The sequence below is a fragment of the Crocuta crocuta genome, unplaced genomic scaffold (genome assembly GCF_008692635.1).
Source record: "Crocuta crocuta isolate KB4526 unplaced genomic scaffold, BGI_CrCroc_1.0 scaffold734, whole genome shotgun sequence".
Taxonomy (NCBI): domain Eukaryota; kingdom Metazoa; phylum Chordata; class Mammalia; order Carnivora; family Hyaenidae; genus Crocuta; species Crocuta crocuta.
Window position 1 is genome coordinate 1,074,190 of NW_027531987.1, and position 27,874 is coordinate 1,102,063.

Here is a 27,874-nt window from a genome sequence, read left to right on the forward strand (position 1 = left end):
AAGGAATCTGCTTATGCATTTATTCATTTAGTTGAAAGTATGTACTGAATTCTTGCTGTGTCAAATATCCTACTGGGGGTGCAGAAATATAAAGATTTATATTACTTACTCTTATCACAAACATGCTTATAATGTAGTAGAGTATGCAATAACCCCTTGTACTGAAATTGCTTTGACATACATTATCTTGTTCACTTATAACACTTATCTTGTCATGAAATTTTATTTGTGAAACAAATTTTATTTTCAATATGCATATTTGGAGAGATTATTGAGCCTACCTCAGGTCACACAGTTAGGAAGAGGTAAAGACTCAGAAGTGGTCCTACTAACTATAAATTCTTTTTTTCTCTCTCCATACTATAATGCCTCCACCTAGAATCCAAATAAACTATGATAAATACAAATACCAAAGGAGTAGAGACATTTAGATGAGGGCAAAATTAATTTCTGTAATTAACTGCAATAGTTTCATAAACGAGGGGTATTTTTCAGTACATGGCCATTTGAAGGATGGATTGGATGTTGGTAGTGGAAGGCTGGGGCAGAACATCCCAGACGGGGATGTGACAGCAGATGTGAGAAAGAGCAGATCACTGGGAAAGCCACAGGTCCTGACTGACTGAAATACGGGACATAAGAAAGAAGTGATTTTGATAAGATTTAAAAGATAGATTGGAGCCAGCTTACAGAGAATTGAAAGCGTGCACTTTTCTCCATAAGCCAATAGTTCTCAGCCCTGGCTGCGTATCAGAATCAAGCTTTTTTGAAATGCCTATGCCCTGGCAACTCTCCCAGAGATTCTATTCATTAGTTCTCAGGGGCATGGACATCTGCATATTTTAGAACTCGCCTATTGATTCTGCTCTAAAGGCACAGCAGAGGTTAGTGACATGGGTACTGAAGAGGTGTCCACTCAATGTGCTGTTGGCTGACGGTGCTAGTCTTAGAACTGTTACCATCTGTGATGAGCAACTGCGAGTGGGAGTGTAAAAACTGTATACCAATTTAATGGGGTTATTTTATATCTGGTAAAACATACAGCTTAAAAAGTGGTGCTGTACTTTGTACTTTTCTTTATTGTTGTATAACTCGTTTTATTGTAATTTACAAAGTCATTTTTTCTTGCCAATTGGAAATTACTGGCCTTTGACACAAGTATTGTTCTGAGCCATAGTATCTTTTGTGAATATGAAACAACATTTTGAAAGCAGTGCTTTCACAGACAGGGAGACAAACAATAGACTTTTAAATACAGAGAACAAACAGTGGGTTGCTGGAGCGGGGGTGGGGGGGGATGGCTAAATGGGCAATGGGCATTAGGAGGACACTTGGGATGAGCACTGGGTGTTATATGTAAGTGATGAATCACTAAATTCTGCTCCTGAAACCATTATTATGTTAATGGATTTAAATTTAAAAAAAAGAAAGAAAGAAAGTGATGTGTTTACATTAATGAGGCTCTGCCACATCAGACAGATGAGAGTGAGGACAAGTAAGTCCGAGTAATGTGATTGAGCTTGGATTCAGTTATGTCAATGGTATCAGGAAGAAGGGGGAAAGGAATCAGAGAAATATACAAAGAAGAAAAAATTAGAAGTTGACAATATAATTTAGGATAAACTAAAGGGTAAAATGTGAAGTGTTTCTGATATTTCATGCTTGAGAGACAGAAAAGTTAATTGTTTTATTAAGAGATATAAGAATATCCGTTCAAAAATTTGGGGAGAAAGCCTCCGTGTGTGTTTGGGGGTGGGTAATTTTAGTTATAGAGAATGTTGAGTTTAAGGTGTTTGAAATAAATCAAATGAAAATGTCCCCGAGCTAATGGGAAATATAGTATCAGAATTTACTAGAGAGGTGGAAATTGGAGATAATAAGTAGAAAGTGTCAATGCAAACTTGAAGGTGTTGCATTTAGAAGAAGAAACAAGATGATAACAACAACGACAATAATGGTAATATTCAAAGTATCTGACAACCAGTGGAGCACAGTTCCAACAAGCTGGAATGTGTGGGGACATAAGCACAAGGTACTGTCAAGCCTTTGTCCACCAGCTGGCTATTTGACCATGTGGAGGGGGAGGCATGCACTGGAGTCTCTGGGAGAGAGATTAGCGAGAGAAAAGAAGGAGTTTGAGGAGAAACCTTAGGACCCATCTATACCTTGCAGATTTCAAGTGAAGACAAAGTGGGAAATGGAAAAGATAAAAATGTGATAAGAAACTCAATTTTCTCTTAAAGTTAGGAAGAGGAGAAACCTTAAAAGGAAAGAAGATGATAAATACTGCTGAATTCTACAGAGAACCTGAGGATAATGAGAAGCAAAGAAAAGCTTTTAGATTTAGTGAACATGAACAAACAAATTTTTCTTCAAAAAATTTGAAGAAATCAGTTTTGGAGTGATAGGAAAATTTAAGATCTAGAGCAGTAAACAGTGGTATTTGGTAAAGAAGTGGAGCCAATGAATATAAATTCTCCTTTCATAAATATTACCAAATGAATGAAGGGGAAAAGATAGAATTATAGTCTAAGAGAAAAGAGGGAAGAAAAGGCAGTATGTGAGGAGTGAACGCTGAGAATATTCCAGAATTGTTGAAAGACATCAACTCATAGATCCTAGAATCACAAACAACCTAAGAAATCCACTTTTTACTGAAACTGTAGTATATCAAATACATGGAAATCTTAAAGCAGAGACAGAACACGGATCACATATAAATGCTGCCTAAAGTGAAAACAAATTTCTCCGTAGAAACAACAGGGGCTCATATTCTCAAACTGCGAAAATTCAGTAATCCATATTGAGCAAAAACCCATTAATGGAAATGAAGGCAAAATAAAAATATTTTCAGATAAACAGAATTGAGACAGCTTGCCGCTAAAGACAATATTCCTGGTAGAAAGGAAAATGATCCTAATTCGAAAGTCGTAGTCACAGAAAGGAATCGAAAACAACATGAAACTGGTTAAGTGTGTACAAAATTTAAATAAACATCAACTATATAAAACTACAATAATGTCATGTGGAGTTTTGAAATATACAGAGCAAGTGACAGCAGCATGGAAGTCATGAAGGGGAAAAGTACCTGAAGTATTTTATGGTCCTTGCAAAATAAAAGTGTGGAGGATCCAAGGCTGTTTGATGTTCTAGAAAGCCCATCACTACCATGGCAGAGTCAAAATAAAGCCAGTAAGAAACTAATGCCTGGAAGAAGTAGAGAATGTCAATGTCACCTTGAAAGTGTTGTTTTTAAAAGAAGAAACAAGTTCTGAGGAAGAAGAAAAATTGATCTTCTAGCATGGTCAAAGGGCTTTACTTATATTATCTTAAGTTACTCAATTCTGCCTACTAAAAGCATTTATTATTATCTCCATTCACCTCACTGTGTGAAGTGAGCTAACTTGCCCTCAATAAGAGTAAGCTGCAAAGTAGGGACTGGTATCCCCAACGCACCATCATCTCCTCTAGAAGGAGGCTTTATTAGGTGGTGAGGGGAGAGATCTATGTTTGCCATTCTGTGGGTATCAGGAGGCTTGGGCTTGTAGAGTGTGGCTGCCCCTGTCTTTGCTGGGCCCCAGGAAAATGAAAGGCAAATGTGTGAGGACAGAACACTTCCGAGGCTTTGATAACGTATGAGAAAGCCCCATCCTCTGTAATCCACTGATCATCTTCATGAATCATTTTTCCTTCCAGACAAAACTCACATCTATCAACTGCTCTTTAATAGACTGCATTGCCCAAAATTTCCCCCCTCATTTGATTTCAAAATCTGTAATTGTACCTACTCCCTTCCTTTGTTGTTTTTTCTTAGAAACTAAGTTTTTCTGTTGTTTTGTTTTGTTGTTGTTGTTTTTACTATATAGTCACTTACTTCAGATTTATCCTCCTTTCCCCTCCCACTCTGTCTTTCTCCAAAGAAGCCTTTGTTGAGGTTTACAAAAATTGATATTTATCCAAAAGTCTAGGGTATTACTCTGTAACATCTATATGTTCTCAGGAATGTACTAGAAATATGCCAACAATTAAGCAACACTTCATTTTTTGGCACAAGTAGGGGCTCCTGTTGCCCAAGCTCAATCTGGCAGACAGAGGCAGGATTATTGAGTGACCATCGTCAGCCTCTCTCTCTGATGGATGCAGCTCTGCCAATATACCAGGACTATGATCATCCAAAGTCAAGTCCGTGTCTTACTATATTAGCAGCCCATCAATGACAATCTTCCATACTGTTCTTTCATTAGAAAGAAAACAAATAAAACTTACATGTATACTGAAAGAGGTAAAACACAGTGATATAGCTACAGAAATATTTTCAGAGTGTATGTTTTAGGAAATATGGTTAATTACCCAGTGTTTTAATTACCCTGAAGTTGGACCTTCAAACCAAAACTCATAATCTAATTAAGAAGTCCATCATACAGACACAGCATAAAGAAACATGCAATTAACATTTCCTAAAAATGAAACCAATGCAAGAACATTTTGATTTACTCTAATTATACTGTTAATCCTGTATCTAAGGCAGAAATGCCTTCCCATTAACAAAAAAAAAAGTTCTTTAAAGGTCTTCCTCCAAATTGCAGTAGGCTTATATTTCTCTCACTGTAGCTGCTTGTAATATATATAAAAGTGAGAATAACAAAAAATTCTCAATCCATGGATGTTATAAAGTATAGATGACAGAAACCTGGCCCTGAATGTTCCCACAAGAACAGTTTGCAGCAATCATATTATAAAGAGTTTTAAGGATAGCACTCAGATCAACCTGCTTCATTCATCTCCATGTACTTTAAAGAAATGTCTCAGAAAAAGCTAAGAGCCAATATTCCTGCATTCCTAAATAGAGGCTTGATCTTGGCCCCTGACACTGAGCCTCACTGCAATGCCATGAGCTCACTAACACTTTGGGAAGCATTGCTTTCCAAGCATGATGGTGCTTCCCTAACAGTATATACTATAGTGTATAAGGGACCATTTGGAAAGCTAATGAGTTGCACGTGACTCCTGGTGTTCAAAGGTTCTAAAAGCAAAGATATTATTTTCTAAATTCTGAGATGCAAAGTTAATAAAGTAGGAGAAAACTTGAGGGATCACCTAGACAGGTCATTTTTTGTCTCATGGATGAGGAATCTAACACCCATGGAGGTAAATGGCTTGGCCTATTCCTACAGCAAATCTTACACTAAGTGGGAATCAAATCAGCTCTACTGACCCCTATACATGTGGAGTGAGAGAGATCTGGTTTAAAATCTGACTTTTTTAGGGCACCTGGGTGGCTTAGTCAGTTAAGCCTCCGACTTCGGCTCAGGTCATGATCTCACAGTTCGTGGGTTCGAGCTGACAGCTAGCTTGGAGCCTGGAGTCTGTTTCAGATTCTTATCTCCCTCTCTCTCTGACCCTCCCCTGCTAACTCTCTCTCTCTCTCTCTCTCTCTCTCAGAAATAAATAAAACATTAAAAAAATAAAAAAAAAATAAAATCTGACTTTTTCATTTAACACGTGAACATGAGCAAGTTACTTCCTTAACTGTTGGTTTCCTCATCTTTAAAATGAGAACAATAAAGGCACACCCATCAGGATGTGAAAACCAAATAAAATAATGCATACGAAACCTCAGATGTTCCCACTGTTCTAAGCTGCATCTCACAAGTAATGCTTTTCCTTCTAATGTCATATTCTAAGCTGGTTACTAAAGAGCAACATGTGGGGTAAAAATCTGTCAGATACTTACTTGATCATGAAGCAGGCTAGAGAAGGAGAACTTGCATAGACTCAAAATCATAAAGGTGACGTCTTATTTAAACTATTCAAGCTGACTTTTCATATAAATAACTGGTGGTTCATTTTGCACTTCACTTTTGTAGTGAAATTAAAGAAAAATTATATTTCCAAATGCAAATTTACTATTGGTTCATGAGGTGAGAATACAAGAAGTAGTTTCTATGGACATTAGCCAAGAACTCTACTAATTAGAGAGATGGTTGGGCACTAAGTTAGACAAACAACAAAATTACCATAAATCTTTAGAAAATAATTATCTTACTGATAATAAGATCTGATACCTTAAGGAATATATACATGAAATATATATATACTCAATATATACATGAAATATATATATACTCAATATATATATGGCATTTTAAACATCATAACTTAATTAGATATGGTGTATATTACACAGCCTGAAAAAAGACCAGAGGAAAGATAATAAAAACTTAACATAGAATCCACTATAAATATCTAGTTGATTATTAATTACTTTATTAATTTTTAATATGTATTTATTGAGTCCCTTATCTGTGTAATAATTGTGCAAGTTTAGGGACTATACAAATGAATAAAATATAATCCCAGCCACTAAAGAATAAATGATTTTAGAATGATAAAACATAATCTTGTAGCACTGACATGTTTTCCTGGTGAGCCTTTTCTGCCATAGAGTTTGCTTTCAAATATCGCAATGCCACTTTCAAAGATCATACAAAATCAGAAAATATTAAAAAAATAAATACTCATATACTCAGCATCCAAATTCCAGCAAATACCATTTCCCTAGTAACCATAGAGTTTTCAGATGTCTTGAGTTAACAGTCTTTTACAATAAATTATTTTTTAAAAAACTTATTAACTTTATAACATTTCTTTCATAAATAAGAGTCTCAATTTTAACACACATATTTTACATAATTTACTCATACAGAACATGCAATTTTATGTCATTTGTTAATGTTTTATACTAAACATGTCTCAAAGTAATAAATTACTGGTGTTTTTTTTAAGAGTGCACTGTATTCAATTTAAGTAATCACTTACTTAACGTCTCCTTTTTATTGAATATTTAGAATTTTTCTGCTTTGTAATTATAATGAACAATGTAATTGGTGCAGAGTTTTAAAATGAGAGAATTTTAGATTTAATTTCACTGAGGTTCCCAAGTAATAAACACCATATTCTACAAAGAAGTTCAAGAAATCACAAAGGACTTGTAAGCAAAGAGTCCAGAGGGCTTGAAGTTTAGAGGAAGAGAAATGGATTTTTGGAAATGAAAAGAGCTGTCATAAGCTATGACATCTCCCCACACCCCATGAATGAAGGTGAGGGTGTTTTCTCCTCACCTCATGCCATGAAAAGGGACAAAAAAGCTTGCTATGAGGTCCCTGGAGCCTGAGATACAGTGGCCTGGTTTGCCTCAGACATGAACCATCTAAACTATAAGAGATCGGCTGGCAAGGAGTGGTTACTTCATTGTTGGGCAAAGGATATGTGAGAATTATCTTAAATAAAGAAAGAAAAAGACTGCCAGATGTTTCAAAGGGTAGGAAAATAATCTGCAGTCAGTCATTAAAAATGCCACACCGATATCAAGAGAACTATAATTAAGAGGCCCTTAGAAATAAGAGGGTCTTCTCAGAAGCCTTGTAAACACTCACTGAGATGAGTCAGTTTAAATGCCTGCTAAGACCAAGGGGTATCTATCTTCTCATAAGAGTATCAGTCAATTACATTTTTTTGCCTCCTTTAAGTGAAAGGTTGTGTGTGAAAGCCAGGATAGGAAAACTAAATGTGAAAAAGAGGAAAAGAAAGAAGAAATCTGGCATGCTCCCTACCTCCATACCAGGATTGAGACTGGGGAGGATGGAAATAATACTTTTGAATAAATATGGAGTTGTAGTTACTGTATTAAACTAATTTCTAAAACAAAATGTTAGAAATTTTGAAAACATAATTTTTTAATTATTTTTGTTTTTGTAAAGTCAGTAGGACGTTTTATTCTCTAAGAATGACTGGGAGAATCAAGGGACCTGAACTAAATGCCTTCCCAGATGACAAGAATTGGTCTCACAGAATGACTTCAATAAGTTGATATCTGATTATATCCCAGGAGTCATGCTTCTCCAACACAGCATTAAGACCAAAATTAAAAAAAAATATTTTGTAATTAACTGTTATTTTCTTTTACTATGTCTCCCTTGGACAAATTCTCACAAATAAGAATATTGAGGATTTCATGTAGGTGCCATAATTTACTTAATCAGACCCTGTTTGTGATCATTCTGGGTTTCTTTTAACTTATTTTTAGAATTATGATTGATGATAGTAAACTATGTGTAATTTTATATAATAGATTTTTTCATACTTTTTAATTATTTACTTAAAATAAATGCCAGTAAGAAGGCTTATGGGCCAGTGGCTGTGCATTATTTTTGCTCTTGATATGTATTTCCAAACTACTTCCTAAGGGAGAATGCACAACTTTTACTACTATCAGTGGCATATAAGCATGTCTGTTTTACTAGAATTAGATGTTATTAGTTTAAATGCAATATTAATAGATATAATGCCTATCTTTTAAAATTGAATCTTTTTACTTGCCACAAAATATCCTTCCATACATTTACCACTTATAATTTCTCCTCTGTAGAATGGTTTACAGTTTTGCAAACTCATCCCAGTGGCATTTCTGATAATTAGATGCTCATGTGTCACACACCAGGCTCTCCAATTAGATTTCTACCAGGAGGAACTATAGGGTATCATAGGGGGTAAGATCGTCATAAATATTGGTAGAAATGCCACTGCCCTATAACCCAGGGAATTAGCACTCGATGTTTAGTGAAAGACAATGGAATTTTAAAAGGCCCTCTTGGGGAAAAAATGATTTCCTTTCTTTTGTAAAATATGTAGTACTTACAGGCATGATTTAGAACAAAAATGGAAAAAGAAGAGAGAATTTTTCATCTTTCCCGGAAAGTGCTTCAAATACATTTTATCTATCTTTGGATTATTGGCTTCTTTTCAGAGAAAGCTGAGGTAGGACAATGCACAGGTTCTTACCCAAACTAAAGTAAAAATTTATTGTGAAAGAACACTGAAACAGAACAAGAAAACTCTTTCAGTTATTAGAATTCTGCTTTCTTAAGGATAGTTTTGGTTTTGATTTTTAAACATAGCTTTGCCTTTTTCTAAAAGTGAAGATATGTTTTCCATCTAAACAAGAGACACTTTTACGGAAACATTAAAATATTGAAAAAACTGCGGGGTTCCTGGGTGGTTCAATCGGTTAAGCAGCCAATTTCAGCTCAGGTCATGATCTCAGGTTCATAAGTTCGAGCCCTGCATTGGGCTCTCTGCTGACAGCTCAGAGCCTGGAGCCTGCTTCAGATTCTGTATCTTCCTCCCTCTCTGCCACTCCCTTGCCTGCACTCTGTCTCTATCTCTCAAGAAATGATAAAAACACTTTAAAAATAATGAAAAATTACAAATATTAAGAACATGATTCTCACAAAAAAAGTGCAAAAATTACAGAGCGAACAGATAACGATAGCCATACACACACACACACACACACACACACACACACACAATGGTTAGAAAGATATTTCACAATAGCCAAATAGCATAAATATTCAGTTGTAAAAATTATAAAGAACGATATTATCAAAAATCAGTGATATTTACAAACCATTTAAATCTTAGTTAATAATACACTTCTACTCAAATAAGCTCTGCAATTATATCTATGTTACAGCTGCCAAATTGTCCTAGAAGGAAATTTGGCTGATGTGATTTACAAGGGTTCATCTGTATAGTTTAAGCAAATAGCAAGGACCAGAAATATCAGACTTAGGATGTATCTCATTGCAAAGAGCAATTCACACTGATCAATATTTCTTCTACTCACACGTACATGGTTCTGTAACTCCGGGCTAGGATATAATCATGGAGGCTTTGACTCAGCTGGCATGGAGTTTGGTTATAAGATGCCAGTTCCCTTATGGTGGCATCTGCCACTTTTCTCGGGGCCATCAGAGATACAGGTCAGAAAGAAGGGAAAAGTAGAGTTTCCTTTCTTTGGTCTCCTTGATTCTTAAGAGCCTCCCCCTTTTCTCTAGTATTCCTGGTGCTGGTTCTACCTTTTTACCTAATCTCTTTGAACCTCACTTCACACTCTGGCGTGGCAACAGTTATTATGAGTCTAGAAATAAGAATTCTAGAGCATTATTTGACAAAATCTATCTTCTTCAATCTTTCAGCACTATTGATAGGATTATAAATAGGTGCAGCCACATGGAAAACAGTATAGAGCTTCTTCAAAAGCATATATTAACAATACAACTACTATGTGATCCAGATATTCCACTTCTGATATATCCAAAGAAAACAAAATCACTCTCTCAAAAAGATATCTGCACCCCAGCTCTTTGTGTGTGTGTGTGTGTGTGGTGTGTGTGTGTGTGTGTGTGTGTGTGTGTGTGTGTGATGGAATATTACTCAGCAATGAAAAAGAAGGAGGCCCTGCCATTTGTGGCAACACAGATGGACTTGAGGGCATTATGCTAAATGAAATTAGTCAGAGAAAGACAAATGATATATGATCTCTCTTATATGTAAAAATCTCTTAAAAACTCACAAAAACCAAACAGATAACAGGGAACAGATTGGTGATTGCCAGAGACAAGGAGAAGGGGTCAAGGAAATGTGGGAAGGTGGTCAAAACATGCAAACTTTCATTTATAAGATAAATAAGTTCTGGGGATGTAATGTACCACATGGTAATTACAGTTAACAACACTGTTGTATGTTTGAAATTTTCTAAGATAGTGGATCTTAAAAGTTTTCATGGCAAGAAAAAATATGGTAACTATGTGAGATGACGTTAGCTAACATTATCGTGGTAACTATTTTTCAATATACACATATATCAAATCATAATGTTATACACACTAAAATACTGCAATGCTATATGTCAATTACATCTCAATAAAAGTAGGAGGAAAAAATCCACTCTCTTTCCTAAATACAAATAAACCAGCAAACAAATTTAGCAAACAAAAAGTAGTAGGCAACTTCTTGACAAAGGGTAGATAAAGTAATTTAATCTACATCATACTTGTCAGGAAACGTTAGATGTATTCTTAATAAATATTACAGAAACAAGATATAAGTATCTTCTATCATCAGTACCACTAACTGACACTATATTGGAAGTCATTCCAAATAAAACACAAGATAAATATATAAGTGACAAAATCGCTGGAAAAAAAAAAACACAAAAAAATCTACTTATAAAAGCCAAGAAAATTGACAGATGAATTAAGTGATCTTAGCCAGTTCACCATGCGAAATAAAAACAGACAACAATCAAAAACAAGAGCAATAACTAATTTGAAAATATAAATAAAAATGCCCAAGCACACTAGAAACACACATACTAAATTAGTTAGGAATAAATCTAATGAGAAAAATGTGAGTCTTATATAAAGAAAACCATAAAATTGTATTTAAGACCATAAAGGAAGATGTATATACTCTGATCCAACAATTCCATTTCTTAGGGTCTGACCTAGACATTACTCTAATCTTGCAAAAAGAGATTGCTTATAATGGAGGAAGTGAAGAAACCTATAAATGCCCACAAATATAGCTAAATAAACAATGGCTCATGGTTTAAAACAACTGTTTAGTAATGGAACAAGTTATATGTACGCACTGCCAAAGAATTTTCAAAGTCATACTGTTTAATTTAAAAATAAATTGAAGAACAATACATAAAAATTAATCGCACATAAAGTCCACAATACAAAGTAATATGATATATAATTATATATACAGATAACATATAATATATAAATAATATGTAAAGCATATTTATAGAACATGTGTAAACTAGATACATGAAGATAGTGGTTAATTGTGGGGGATAGGCAGATAAGTGGGGGTTGAATTTTATTTTATGTGTATTGACTGAATAATTTACAATCACAACGCATTCACTTTTTGATTGTGTAATCTTTAAACTTAATAAAAATAATGAGACCTGGCATATAGGAAGCCACTAAATAACTGATCTTATTGTAGTTATGAATATAACAATCTTGAAATTTTATACTAGTCTCTTTCTCTCAAGGCACCAAGAGCCTGCCTTTCTGACCACCAGAATGCCACTGACTCATGGCTCTAAAGGCATTTTTCAAGCCAGTTTTGTAGAGCCAAAGCAAAGTGGAAGCTTGCACAGTTTCCAAGTGACTGGAAACAGATGTCTGGATTGATTCAAAATGAGAGAAAAGCCTCTGTCCTCCTTTTTCCTTCAGGAGATCTGGCTCAGCAACCACAGAGCTTGGTGCTTGCAGAGAGAAGTACACTTAGAGATGCAAGAGAATTCACATTTCAAGGACTGTGTCTTTTTATCTTATTTACTCATGTTGTATCTTCATTTAAAAGAAATGTATCACACTGGGGCCCCTGGGTGGCTCAGTCGGTTAAGCGTCCGACTGTTGATACTGGCTCAGGTCATGGTCTCACGGTTCCTGGGATCCATGCATGTGTTGGACAGACCCTGTGCTAACAGTGCAGAGCCTGCTTGGGATTCCCTCTCTCCCTCTCTTTCTGCTCCTACACCACATGCTCTCTCTCTCTCTGTCTCTCTCTCTCAAAAAATTTTAAAAAGAAAATCATGTTAACATACTATGTCTGTGTAGCTCACAGAAATGTAATATATTTGAGAAAGGCAAAAAGAAATTGCCAAAGTGTTTTAATTTTGATAAAAATATGATATACTTAATGCTGATTTGAAACCTCAGAAAACAGGTTCGGCAAAATTCAAATTATTTTCAGATAAATGTTAAATTTTCTATGACAAGTTTATATCCCAGAAGCATCAGAAACTCTGAGTCTGCCCTTCAGCTCACCTCACAGAAATCTCAGTCTTTTCTTGGTCTGTCCTTCAGTAATAGATGGAAGGTCAACAGTTTGGTATATTATACTTAATGTAATGGTTGTATCCAATTTATCTCTTTCTCATCTAATGCTAATTCTTATTAATGTAAGTTATGTGGAATAGATGGAGTCAGGCCATTCATAAACTCCCTTGACTGTAGTTATGAAATATGCTCAACTTCATAATGATGGAAAGTCATATCTGGAAATTCCGAGGGTATCTTCAACTCACAAGTTAACTTCTTTGAGTAAATTAGGATTGTCCTTGGCAAATGGTGAAGGACCTCACTAAATGGAATGCATAATTAGATTTACACTGACATAAATGTGTTTCTCTATGCCTCAATTTATTCATTTTTAAAATGAGATGGATTAGATGACCTAATCTTATCTTCTAGTTACAAAAAAAGAAATCTAAATATGTGATTTCTTATAGAAATCATTCCATATAAAATTATGTTTATTGTAAATAAATGTTAAATACATGAATAGAATACATACACCCTTGATGAAATTCCAGAACAGATTATCAAAGATATGGCCCATTAATACTTGAAAAAAAAAGTAAAATAATAATAATAATGATGATGATGATGATGACTTAGCAAGGGTTGCCTAAGGAATTTTATCAAACAATAGTGCCTTTTTTAAACAGGGTAATTTGACTAATCTACAAGGAAAATGCTGGAAATATTACCAGCCTTCAGGTTATCAAGACTTGAATATTTTAAAATGAAGATTGAAAAACGTAGACATTGAGGTCGTCTTGTGACTTGTGAGACAAAAAGATTGTTGGTTCATTATCAAGTTCAATGGTTAATTATTGGTTCATTATCTGTTTTCTTCTGAAGATTTTGCCTATGGCCCTGATTGAGTTCACATTTTTATAAATCAATAACTTATAGAGAGTATTAAATTTATAAGTCATTGAAATCAGGAAGCATAACTAACTGCATACACATCCAGTAGCAAAAACATGATTCCAAATGTTTAAAGGGCTAAAATGATGAGATTACAACAATGAAATGAAATAGAGAAATGATAAAAATGTTGCCAAGGAGTAAAAAGAAAAAAAAAAACGTCTATCAATAGTCCCTAGGAATAAGACATAGTACTTTATATGCAGAAAACAATCTCAATATGAGTCAGTAGTGTGATTGGCTGCCCTTCCTTCTCTTCCAAAATGACTGTAATTTAAATTCAGCTACTAGTATTGAAAACATCAGTATACAGAGGTACCCGTTTGCTTAATCTATGCTGGAAATCTTTGTTTAGTTCTGGTTACCATATTAAAAAGATAATGGTTACCTTTTTAGTTTTAGAAACCAAATTTAAAAGCAGATTAGAGACATTTTTAGACAAAAGGTAATTTTAAATATAGTAACTTTTGGGAACTCTGTCACATGAAGAAATTAAAGATGATTTTAACCCAGAAATGTAAGGTGTATGCATTGTGCTTGTGTACATGATTTTTAGAGAATGTAAAGGGAGCCATGGTTATGCCAATATTTGTAGAACTCTTAGAACACAAATTTATTGTATATTTACTTCTTTTCCTCTTGTCTTTGTTTTTAATAGAAACATTTCACAAAGAAACAAAGAAATATTAGAATCATTCTTCACAGCCACCATCTTTATAATCAGGAAGAGAGAAGTGGCAAGAAGAGATTTATAAGCTTAATCAAAACAAAACAAAACAAAACAAAACATTCTAATAGTGTTTATGTTTCTTCTGGTTAACTCATCTTTATGTATTCAGTGTCCAGTGCATTGACAGGCAAATGGTAGATATGCAGTGAATACTGGTTAACTGAATCAATAAGAATGAATATGTAATTATTGGGTGAATGACTTGGGAGGGAGGTCCCATTCACTAGAAAAATCCCAGCCAAAGCTGGATGACCATCTGTCAGGGACCTCAAAGAAAGGAGTTCTAAAAAAGACTGATGAGCCTAGATGACCTAGAAGATGTCTTTTACATGTAAAATTACTTAAAAGATCAAGTAAATAGGGTCCTCAGTTAACCATTGGACTCTTATCTTGGCGCAGGTCAGGATCTCATGGTTTGTGAGTTCAAGCTCTGCCTCAGGCTTTGTGCTGACAGTGCAGAGACTGCTTGAGACTCTCTTTCTCCCTCTCTTTCTTCCTCTCCCCTGCTCACTCATTGTCTCTCCCACTCTCTCAAAATAAATAAACTTAAAAATAGAGATCAAGTAATTATCCCCTACAGTTCTGATTATTACTATAGTTTATGCATTTGAACTTGTTCAAAGAACCTTAGAAAACAAATTCTAATGAAGGAGAGAGTGCTACAAAAATGTAAAAAAAAAGTTAAGACTTCTGGTAAGTAAAAGCTTGGTAAAGCATTTCATATATGTAAATAGATTATATTGATTTAATTTTATTTGCAGAATTAGAATGCCTTTCAGAAAACAATAAAATATTTAATTTGAATGGCAATGTAGTATTTCACTTCTGTCACGAATTACTGAATCCTTTCCACAGTTTTGGCAGTATAAATAGCAATTAAATTACCATATTTTAAAACAATATATATGTATTTCATTTGGGATCTTAACTTACCATGTAGCTTTAATACATTTTAAATTGGAATTACATGGGGCTTTTTTGTTTGTTGTTCTAGAGATGTGACTGTTATGAATAGTAGCTACTTCTATTTCATAATTGTTTAGGTTTTTCATTACAAATATTTTAATGCTGTAACTCAAATCTATGTGCTATTAGATTTATTTTTGTAATAAAGAGAATTTTTGTTAAAGTATTTATAATAAAGCACATTACAGATATTGTTAGATTAACAAAGGAGATATAACTTAGAAAAACAAAGGTATTAACAATATTCTGTGGGATACTGAGAGGATTTATTGTTTTAAGTACATTATTGAGATGTTGCATGGGTTTGGATAAATAATAGATAATAATTTTTAATTTATATCAATAAGAAAAACATGTAATCTGAGGAGTTTTAAAAGAAAATAGTTATGTAAAGAAACACTGGCATGACACACATATAGTTTAATGGTGTTTTGCCTTTTGCTGGAGGAATATGGATGATTTTTTTCTATTCTTTCTACATTTCCACAATGAGCATAAACTATTTTAACAAAAGGTAAAGTTGGTTTATTTTACTGTTTTGAAGACAATCTTTACAAAGAATAAAATAATACAGCAATACTCTATTTGGAAAGCAAAATGTTGATTTTATGCTAACTACAAATTTATTATTTAGTTTGAATCTCTACGTGAAACTGATAAAAAAAAATTCCCCAATTACACAACTTAAGGAGAGACTTGGGCAGGGCAACACTCAGCATCACTAGGAAATTAATTATTTCACTAAACTGAATTCTCCAAATTAGTCATTTTTTTAAGTAGTAAAATTGTTGGAATGAAATGAATTTATAAAATTTGTTTTTTTCCTCCTAAATCATTTTAGGCTGCCTTCTTGCTTTCTTGATGTGATTCAGTTTCTTTCAACTTCCTCTTAATGATTCAGAAGAGCCCTGTGACTGTCAGTGATTCTGTACGGGAGCTCTGGGTACCTGCTATCATGTAGAGGGGCATTAATTACTAGCAAGGCTTTGGTTTTTTAGTTATAGTGTTTATCCCTAAAATAATTTCTGTATTAGATATTAGTACTTATTAGATATTACTATTAAGTACTAATTACTTATTACTATATTACTACCTCTTATTCAATATTACTACTGCTTCTCTAGCTTCACCTCTTCTTTCCCTCATCTTCCCCTAGATTATGGCTTCTAATACTCTGTGGGGTAAAAAATAAGTTAATGTTAGTTGTGTTTAATAATAGCACTATTATTTAGTCATCAATAACTATCTTCTATGGCCAGACACACTTGAAGGTCATTACACAGCTGTGAACTGGGAGCAGGTTACTCTTGAGAGGGTCTGAGTGGCCAGAGCAAAGGAAAGAAGGGTGGTCGTATAGTAAAACCTGACCAGAGATGAAATGAGGTCCACAACATGCAGTGCCTTGTGAGCCACGTGAGGATTTTGGTTTTAACTCTATGTGGGGAAGAGCCAATGAATGGTCTTAGACCAGAAAGCAGTATGTCTGATGTAAGTTTTTAAATATCACTGTGATTGTTCTACAGTAAATATATCATTTTTTAATTAAAAAAAAAATTTTTTTAATGTTTTATTTATTTCTAGGAGAGAGAGAGAGAGACAGCGTGAGCAGCGGAGGGTCAGAGAGAGAGGGAGATACAGACTCTGAAATAGGCTCCAGGCTCTGAGCTGGCAGTCAGCACAGAGCCCGATGCAGGGCTCGAACCCACGAACCGTGAGATCATGACCTAAGCGAAAGTCGGACGCTTAACTGACTAAGCCACCCAGGCACCCCTACAGTAAATATATCTTAAAGAAATAAGAGTGGGAGAAGTAAAAGTAGGGTAGAAACAACAGAAGTTTGGACTAGGTTAGTAATGGTAGATATGATGGTAAATGCCAGTGTACAATTGATGTTTTGAAAACCATGTCCGTAAGATTTCACTGGATTAGCTATGATGTGATAGAAAGTGTAAAAAACGATGTCTCCCATGTCTTTGGCTTGATTAATGGTGGTGCCACTTCCTGAAGGGAAGTGGTGAGGAAATGAATTCAGATGAGGAGAAACTGGTGAGGAAATTGTGAGTTTAGACTTTGATATTAAATGTAATCTGCCTGTTAGACATATAAGCAGGGTTGAAGGTACAATTCTGTGTGTCAGGTGAAAGCTAAGACTGGAACTATCAGTTGGGGAGTCACCACATTAGTAGTAGAATTAAAATCTTAAGACTGGATGCTATCAGCTAGAGGATTAGTAAAGACAGAAAAATCAAAGTATAAGAGAAAAATTAAAAAAAAAAAACTTGAGTAGTCCATTATTTAGATGTCACGAAGAGAAGAAAGATCTATCAAAAGAAATGGAGAAGACACTAATGGGATAAGAAAAAGCCCAAAAGTGTGTGGGGTCCTTTAAACCAAATGAAGAAATCTTACAGAGAAGGGGAAAAATTGATGAACTGTGTCATCTACTGCTAAGAGACTGAAAAAGGTGAGTCTATGAAAATGACCATTGGTTTGAGTTACAGAATCTGATTCTGAAGGGTTCGCACGTAAAATTCAATATTTCAAGTGTATAATATTTAGATACTGTCTATCTCCTGAACTTTCTCCCAAGCCCACTCTTTATTTAGTTTTCCCACCGCAGTCAAAGTCTCTGGCTGTCCCGTGTGCCCATATTCAGTGTATTAAAAACCATGGTGGTTCTAACTGCTGAAATATATTTCAAATCTACTCCTCCCCCTCCATCTTACTCCTACCATCTTGTGAATACCATATCTTCTTCTTTAGGAACTACTGCACTTGCTTTTTGATTAATCTCCCGGCATCCATTCTTTCCACTCTTGGCCTTTATAATCTGTCATGTAGAGCTCTCAAGATTTTTGATGAATTAATCATGAAGTATTTCAGAAAAAAAAAAGAAAGAAATGGTTTGGTCTGCAAATTGCATGAATGGTGTGGTCATTAGTAAAGACAGAAAACTCTGAGGAAGTTAAATTTGGTGAGGCCAAACGGCAACATAATTTTGGAAAATAAGACTAAGCGAAAGAGCTCATGTATCTGAATTCAATACTTTTATAAAGGTGTAGTAACCAAGAAGGCATAATGCGTATATAAATATAGAAATAAAAATTAATGAAATAGATTTGAGAATCCAGATATAAACTCTTACATATAAAATCAATTAATTTTTGCCAGTGTAATTCAAAGGGGGAAAGGATGGTTTTTCAACAGTGTGTTAGAACAAGTAGATAAATTCATGCAACAAGAGGAATTTAGATACTCTACTCATACAATACACAAAAACTAACTGAAAATGAAAAATAGACTTAAGTGTAAAAACCAAGATTATAAAATTTCTAGAAGAAAACAAGAAGAAATTTTTTGTGAATTTGGGTTGGGCAAAGAGTTCTTAGATGTGACACCAAACACACAACCCATAAAAGAAAAAAAAATGACAAGTTGATCTTCATCAAAATTAAAAACTTTTATGCTTTCAAAACTCACTATTAGGAAATAAAATGATAAGTTACAGACAGGAAGAAAGTATCTGCAAATCATATACCTGACAAAAGACTTGTTTCCAGTATATATAAAAGACTCTTACAAATCTATAAGAAGATAAATAATTCTGTCAAAAGTGAGCAAAATTTGAATACACATTCACTAAAGAAGGAATATGAATGGCTAATAAACGTATGAAAATATGCTTTAGTCAATCAGGGAAATTCAAATTAAAGCCACCATGAGAAACTATTTCATACCTATTACATAATGACAATAATAACAAAAAATAAATAATATAACTCATACCGTATGAACCAGCAATTCTACTCCTAGGAATTTATACCAAAAAATGAAATACAGAGCTACATAAAAACTTGTATGCAAATGTTCATACCAACAAGAAATGATAAACCTTATACACAGAGAAAGTAGATTAGATGAGTGGTTTCCTAGGTCTAGGGTGAGGGGGCAGAATTAACTGAAAATGGGCTTTTCGGAGTGAAAGAAAAGTTCTAAAACTGGATTACTGTGATTATGCCATAAATGTATAAATTTGTAAATGTATTTACTTATTGAATTGCACACTGAACTCCAGAGAAGTTTATGGAATGAAATAATACTCCAGTGATATTGTTTAAAAATATAACACTCTTCCCACAGAAATATAGTCAATTGATTATTGACAAAGGAGCAAAAGCAATTCAATGGTGAAAGAATAATCTTTTTAACAAATGGTGCTGGAAAAATTAGTCATCCATATGCAAAAAAATAATCCAGATACTACCCTTACACAGTTCACAAAGTTAACTCAAAATGGATCGTCAACCTAAATGTAAAACAAAATGCAATGAAACTTCTAGAAGATAAGATAGGAGAAACATCTATGTCACTCCAGAGAAAAAAAACATAAGCCAAAACTGGAAGAAAATTTGCAAAAGACATATCTGATAAAGAGACTTATCCAAGTTATACAAGGAGCTCTTAAAATTCAACAGTAAGTAAACAAACATCCCAATTAAAAAATGGTCCAAAACCTTAACAGTACCTCACTAAGGAAAATATACAGATAGCAAATTAGCATATAAAGAGATGTTCCACATCAACAATGAGATATCACTACATACCTATTAGCATGGTCAAAATCCAGAATACTGACAACACCAAATGCTGTCAAGGGTGTGGTGAATTAGGGACTCCCATTCATTCCTGATGGGAATGCAAAAGTATAAAGTCACTTTGGAAGACAATGGCAGAAGGAAACAAAGGCAGAAGGAAATGGGAGATAAAATTAAATTTCCTAATAACCTGAAACCCATTGATAAAACTTGAAGCAGGCAGAGCAAAATGTTTCTCCGGGCACTCCCTACTGTCTTAAGGCTAATATTTTGCTACAGGGAAAAACAACCTTAGCTTGACAATAGCTAGGCCTCCAGTATCCTGGGAGTCTTCTTTAGTATATGAAAATCTCATTGGAAACTTTCCCTGGCTTTATCTCCCCCAACTCCATAGTATATAAACTTATTTCTCCTCATGGTCCAAGGGCAACTCTTCTTGCCCACAGGTGCTGTTCCTGTGTTTTAATAAAACCTTTGTGCACCAGAGATGTCTTCAAGAATTCTTTCTTTCCCATCAGCTCTGGACCCCATGAACCCCACTATCACTCCCCAAAAACCTCATTACACCTCATTACGTTCAGAATATAAAATACTATTCAGTGGTAAAAGAAAAAAGTACTATCAAGTCATGAAAACTTGTGGAATCTTAAATGCATTTTACTAAATGAAATAATTGAATTTGAAAAGGTTACATATTATAGGATTCTAACTAAATGGCATGTAAGAAAAAAAGTATGGAGACAGTAAAAACATCAGTGGTTGTTAGGGGCTGGGGAGGGAGGAATGAATGGGTAGAGCACGGAGGGTTTTAAGGGCAGTGAAACCACTCTGCATGGCCCCATAATGATGGGCATATATCATTATCCATGCAACCAAACCTATAGAATATACAACATCAAGAGTAAACCATAATGTACATTATGGGCTTTGGGTGATTATGATGTGTCAATGGAGGTTCATCAGCTGTAACAAATGCACCACTCAGGTGGGAGATGATGGGGGAGACAATGGGGGAATCTATGCATATGTAGGGGCAGGGAGTATATGGGAAATCTCTGTGTCTTCTGCCCAATATTGTTATGAACCTAAAACTTCTCCATAAAATGAAGTTCATTAAAAAAAAATCTATGTTTCTTTGAAGTTTTTAGATAAAGCACCAAAGCATAATCGATGAAGAAAAAATATTAAGTAGGATTTTATTAAGATTTAAAACTTCTGCTCCCTGAAGACAGTCAAGAGAATGAAAAGCCATGCCAGAGACTAAGACAAAAAAAGATGCAAAACAGATATAACAAAGACCAGTATCTAAAATCCACAAAGAACATTTAAAATTAAACAGTAAGATGGGGGCCCTGGGTGGCTCAGCTGGTTAGTATCCAACTCTTGATTTCAACTCAGGTCATGATCTCGCAGTTCATGAGCTAGGTCTCCCTCTCTCCTTGCCCCTCTCCTGCTCTCTGTCTCTCAAAATAAAATGAATAAACTTAAAAAAACACTCAACAATAAGACAAAAAGTTAAATGGAAGCAATATCTGAATAGAAATGCCAACTAAACAAAGGAAAAGACTCTGAAAATGATGTCATAAAGGAATTGTGATTATTTAAAACAGCCACGGGATGCCTATTAAGGCAGCTAAAAACAAAAACCTCACATTACCAAATTTATTAGTATGCAGAGCAACAGGGACTCCCATTCATTTCTTAGATGAATGAAAAAAATGTATAGACACTTCAGAAGATAGTTTGGCAAAAACTTACAAAGGTAAGCATACTCTTACTGTCCAATCCAGTAACTGTCCCATTATTGTTCAAAACTATATCCATCCAAAAACCTAGTGTTAATGTTCATGACTGCTTTATCCACAATCACCAAACACTGGAAGCAAATAAGTCTTTCTATAGGTGAATGGATAAAAAAAAATGTGCCCGACCCATGCAATCGAATAATATTCAGTGATAAAAAAAATACAAGTTTATCAAAACACCAAAAAACACAGAGAAAATTTAAACGGGTACTGTAAGTGAAGGAAACCAGTCTGAAAGGCTACATAATTCCAATTATGTGACATTTATAAAAGGCAAAACTATACAGGCAGCTAAAAGATCAGTGGTTGCCAGGGGGAGGAAGAAAGGTGAATCAGCAAAGCACAGTGGACTTTTAGGGTGGTGAAACTATTCTGTAGGATACTGCAATCATGGGTGGATAACCATGCATTTGTTAAAACTCACAAAATTTTATAGCACCGAGAGTGGACCTTAATGTATGCACATTTTAAAACAATAGGAGGCCAAGGATCCCAGAAATAAATGCATAATATGAGAAGAAAATCTAACCATATTATAAATATGTGCTATTACCTCACTGATGTGTGAGGGTGGGTAGAAGGTGCTGACCTAAGTATTTTTGAAACTAAGTCTAGTCTGTAAGACCAAAGAAAAGGAACTGCACATAGGCACTTTACTCTGGTTGATAAAGTTGTTCCCCGTGAGGGCATACTTTAATAATTTTTATACAGTTAACACATGCTTGACGGATCATGGGAGGGGAAGTCGGGTTTCTTACAGCTGGGGTCAAAATTTACAGATAAGCAAGAGGCCATTAGAATGTGGCATGTGTTGATGGGTCAGAGTTGGCAACATCAGTGTAAAGTCATGTAGAGCTGAATATAAACACATTTATATACCTATATACACGCCTGAGAAAACACACATACATTTCTGTGCTCTGTCAGCTAAGAAGATCTAAAAGAAACGGCACTCCAGTAGCAGTGAACACATGTAGCACTCAGATCTTGCTTTCCGGCACCTTCTCCAATAAAAGGAACCAGAGATTTGGGGGGAAATGGTTTATTCTAGCACTGTGGCAGGAAAGATGCAGGATGAGCCCAGAGCATCCTGTAGTATCAGAAGCTAAAGAAATGTCCCCTCTGCCCAAAATGAAATGCTACATTGTGGGCACATGGTAAAGGGACACAGAAATCAACTGAAAGAGCTCTCAATGGCCAAAGCAGGAACAATTTGAGCAATACAGTAAGTAAAGCAGTATTAGACTAGAACCCAACATATAAAATAAGTGTCCATGAAGACCTACTGACATATATGACTGAATAAATTAATAAATGAGGGAGTAGAGACAAATCTCCTATGCAGAATAATTCCAAATAATTTATGCAGCTACTCTGCTCTTGAGGAGGTAAAGTATAACATCCTCTCCTAAGTGTGAACTGCACAATAAAGACTGCCTTTCAAAGGGTCAGTTATGGAAAGTGGGGGTGAGAGAAGAGGAAAAAGAAAAAATAACAAACCCACCTCAGTCCGGTGACCAAAGTCAAAACCAACAATAATTAATCATGTTGAGATTAACTGCCTATGAGGAGATGTGATCAAAATTTAGTGCTTTACTTGTGTGAACTTCCTCCCCAAAATCATAACGCCAGTCTAGTCATGAGAAAAACATCAGAAACATTCCAGTAGAAGGCATCCCGTAAAATATGTGAGTATTGTTAAGGTCGTCAAAAACAAGGAAAGTCTGAGAAACTGTTACAGCTGAGAGGAGTCTAAGGCAACAAGACAAAAAAATGTAACTTGACATCCTGGGTAGGATTCTGGAACACGAAATGGATGGCAGGTAAAAACTAAGGAAGTCTGTGAAATTTAGCTAATAAGAACTTGACATTAGTTCATGTACCATATTAATGTAGGATGTTAATATAGTAGGACTGATTTGGACTTTAGGGCAAATCATCTGTAATATTTCTCAATTTTTAATAAACCTATAACTTGTAAATATATACATACATTCATTTATTTTTATATTTCAGGTCTGCCTACTCTACACTCTCATCTTTGTATTTCTTTCTTTCAGGACTTTGGGTAATTACTCCTCTGCCTGGAAAAATCTTTCCTTTGCTATTTGTCTGATTTAACTCTAATCCCATTTTGGATCCCACCTTAAATTACATATTTCATATGATCTATTAGTTGGTTAAACTATATCACTTCTATAGACTATGAGCTCCGTGAAAGCAAGGGCCATATTTGTTCCCAGGATCTAGCCTGAGAATAGTATTCAGTATCCACAAATTTTAATTAAAATGATGAAAGAATAAATGAATCCTGACCTCTCAAAGATTATTTATTTATTTTTGTTTCCCTTTTGACAGTATGCAGGATTGTTTATATTCTAAATTATTGATAGTGACGTCTATAAAACCAATGTGGTGATATAAAAGACATTTTAACTAATCATGCAGGACTCATATCTGGGATATATAGGCATAAATGTCTAGTTGTTTAACTTCCATGAATGCATAATATTTCAGTCCTTAATTTGCACCATCATGGTGTAGTACTTTATTGAATCAGAGTAAAATAGTTCAGTCTTTAAAAAAACAGCCAGAATCTTTGAAACTAAAAAACAAATAAAACAACTGGACTACCCAAGCAGCGCACTGGTTAGTGATCTGCTCTTTGAATAATGAACAGTAAAACATTCACATCAAAGTGGACAATATTTAGTTCTTCACTGACAATGGTATGTGTATCCACAGTGTTAAGTACCTTAATCAAAACTGCAACTGGATAATAACAAGAAAACTTTATTATGCATTTGTAACAGTTAGCAGCAGGCAGTTCTTAAAGGCAGGTAATAACAGTAAATAAAACTGCTACATTCAAAATGTCTTCTAGGATGAAACTGTTATGAAATTCCTAAGATTTTTGTAAAGAAAGAATAGGGGTATCCTCTTTTGAGAGAATAAGGCAGCTTAAACTTCAACACTTCTTTGTTTAATATTGATCTAATTTAAATAAATGGACCATGATATAAAACTATCATTTAGGTACTCCAGTATTATTTATTTAGCTCTCAAACTAGGATTTCTTAAAACTGTCTAACATCATGAACTAGTTTTAATGCCTTGAACTATGTCTCCTATTATTATGAGAGCAAGATATGGAGTGGAAGGAGAAGAAAGCTGTTGAACTTAATAGAAAATGTAATACAGAAAAAATGTTATGATCACCTAAACAAGATTGCAAACATTATGAAACACAAGAGAGATTTTTATTTACCAGCTACTGAAAGAAATCTAAATTAGTTGCGTATGTTACTGTCATCCAGCAGAATTTAAAATCAAATGCCAATGATGCTTCAATTTGGCTAATATCAGGCAGGAATTAAGGTTCAACACGGTGCAAACTGTCATCGTACCTACTTCTTAGCCTCGGGAAGTCATCATTTCAAATCACTCATGACCAGAAAGAGAAAAATAAATAAATAAATCAACCCTCTTCACCGGTTTGTCTTGCAATTGACCCATCCCTTGAGGTTTTCTTATGAGATCAAAGAAGAGGAAATACTGTCACACCAAAAGAATTTATAATGATTAACGTTAGTATAATGAGCACTAAAGGAAGTGATAATAATTTGCTACTTGTAAATGTCGCCGAGTTTTCCAGTGTGAACACACCATTATTTGCTTCTGCAGAGTAGGGATTTCTGACAAAAGAGGAAAAGAGATGTGAGATGTTGTTTCCCTTTTCCTGACAATGCTATGCACCAGGATGAGCACCGGGCAAGACTCAAGCCAATGCAAGCGCCCCTCACCCACCTCATTCCTTTGCCTGTGACTCTAGCTTGTTGAGAACTTCACTCCCTGCCAATTTTGAAACTGCATTCCTGGGGTGTCCTGGTCCTACTTGCTACCCTTTGGGCTAAATAACCTCTCTCCTCTTATGTCGTAAGTTCGGCCATAAAATTACCATCTTGCTGTCATCGGTGTGTTTGCCAGCAAACCATGCCTAAGGCTTCTTTTGAGCCTGCAGCAAAACTTTGTAAAATATTTGAGGATGAAATGGAGACTGTGAAGCTCTTGATGCTATGCTCAGCATTGAACAATTCTGGCGAAACAATGATTTAAAGTCTGCCTACTCTTCAATTTAGGAGCAACTGTGATGATCTATTATTTTAATGATTTATAAGTTCAAAGGTAGAAAATAACTTGTTTTTCCTGGACAATTTTGGTGAAAAGGAGCATTAACTTGTTTCTTGATTCTTCCTGCCAATTAAGTCATATTTGAATTGCTCTTTCTTTATATGATGTGAATGTCTAAAAGTGCTAACAGAGCCATCCGTTCATTTCCAGAATTTGCAAAAACCATAAATGTTGCTGCTGAAAGGTGGGCTCCCACAGGAATTCACATAATTCTGTGGTATACCACGGACTTTAAATGGACCCAAATGCTTTCTTAAAATGCCCTGATGTGATCTATATTTGTGGTAAGCTTCTACATAAAGTGCTGGTACAGTGAGAAACATAAATATATACTTAATAGTAAGTTGCTAGCGTGAAAATGAGTGCCTTGCAAATATAACATTGGCTATATCAAGGAGCTCTCTTCCTTGGGCAGAATACAAATTTTAAAAGTGAATGCATTATTTCAGGTAGCCAGATAATGCCAGTTTTTAGTAACATAAATTTCGGCTTAGATATGTGCAAGAAATCACATCACATTCAGAGCTCTGTAGTTAGTTATTATTTGGAATACAGAGAAAAGGTTTTCATTGAAGGATCAGAGTGTGTCCACAGGCCATAGTGTAAGAGAGTTCCCCCAGGAAATGATTTCAATAGCCATTAGTAATGATATTGCACATGTGATTCATAAAGTATGAAAGACTCTACGGCCAGGACTGCTCATTCTGTATTAGAAGTTTTCTCTAGTTTGGAATCCCAGAGCCTGTTATTTTTAAGTTATTTCTCATGGTGACATTTGAAAACTATCCCACAGGATTCATTTTCAGTATATATGAAGCATGACTTCCCTCCTTGTAGTACCATATAATATTAAGGTTTCCAGCTAAAGACATTGGTATGGCTGACATGAAGCCTTCAAGAGAAAAAAGTAGTCTCAACAATCAAAACATGTTTTAATTTTTTCCCCTTTCCTCCTCAAAGAAGGAATACTCATGATGGTAAACATAATGACTTTATTTAATTTCACTTAAAAAAATAAATTCCACTTTTCTATAATGCCAATAGTTTGGCTTACCACACTATTCTTTTACTCTATTGCTACTTGCTATTTTGGAAATCATGTTTTATGTCTTTAAATAGCAATGACTGGGCAAAATGCCTTGAATGTCTGTGCTTTCTTGTTTGTTTGTTTTGCAATTTATACAGTAACATTTACCATCACCTTGCCCCTCACGGCAGATGACTGCTCATTCTCCATATGTTTCTTCTATTAGATATTTGAATAGATGCTACCATCTGACATTCAAATCAACTGGTCTGATTTTTCTGAAAGACCAATTTGCTGTGTTTTAATTAGTGTCAAGAAATAAATACAATTTTTCATGAATTTTAAACTTTTTCTTCTATTCTGACCATTTATTGTATAGCAACAATAACAAAAACTTCAAATATCTATTTTTTTTTCAAAATTAGAGAAGTTTCTGAATTTGACTTGTTACTTCATCTTATTAATGGACATCACCCATACATATTTTCAGTATTCTTAGCCTAGTGTCTATTTGCTTTTCATCTGAGAAATACAAATTAACTTAGTTATTGCAGACAACAATTAAGCTACTCTTCATTTGCGTTTATGTTATTTTGTGCATATTTTAATACCATTTTGTCAGCTGACCCAAGTAATTTCCTTTGTATTATGACTCAATTTTATAGTATATGGTGTCATCATAATTTACTGTAAGGTATATAACAGTGATTTGGAGCACTAAAATTCAAAGTCATTATTCAAAAGTATAACTCTTTGCTTCAAAAAAAGGTTTCCAAACATCTACCTATCATCTATCTGTATCTACCTATCATTAAACACGATGCTTTGAAATGCAAAGCAACCGTTGCTTAACGTGACAAAGAACATCACTAACTTGACAGAGTCTTAGTAACCTTTGGAAGGGGGGGGGGTTGTAA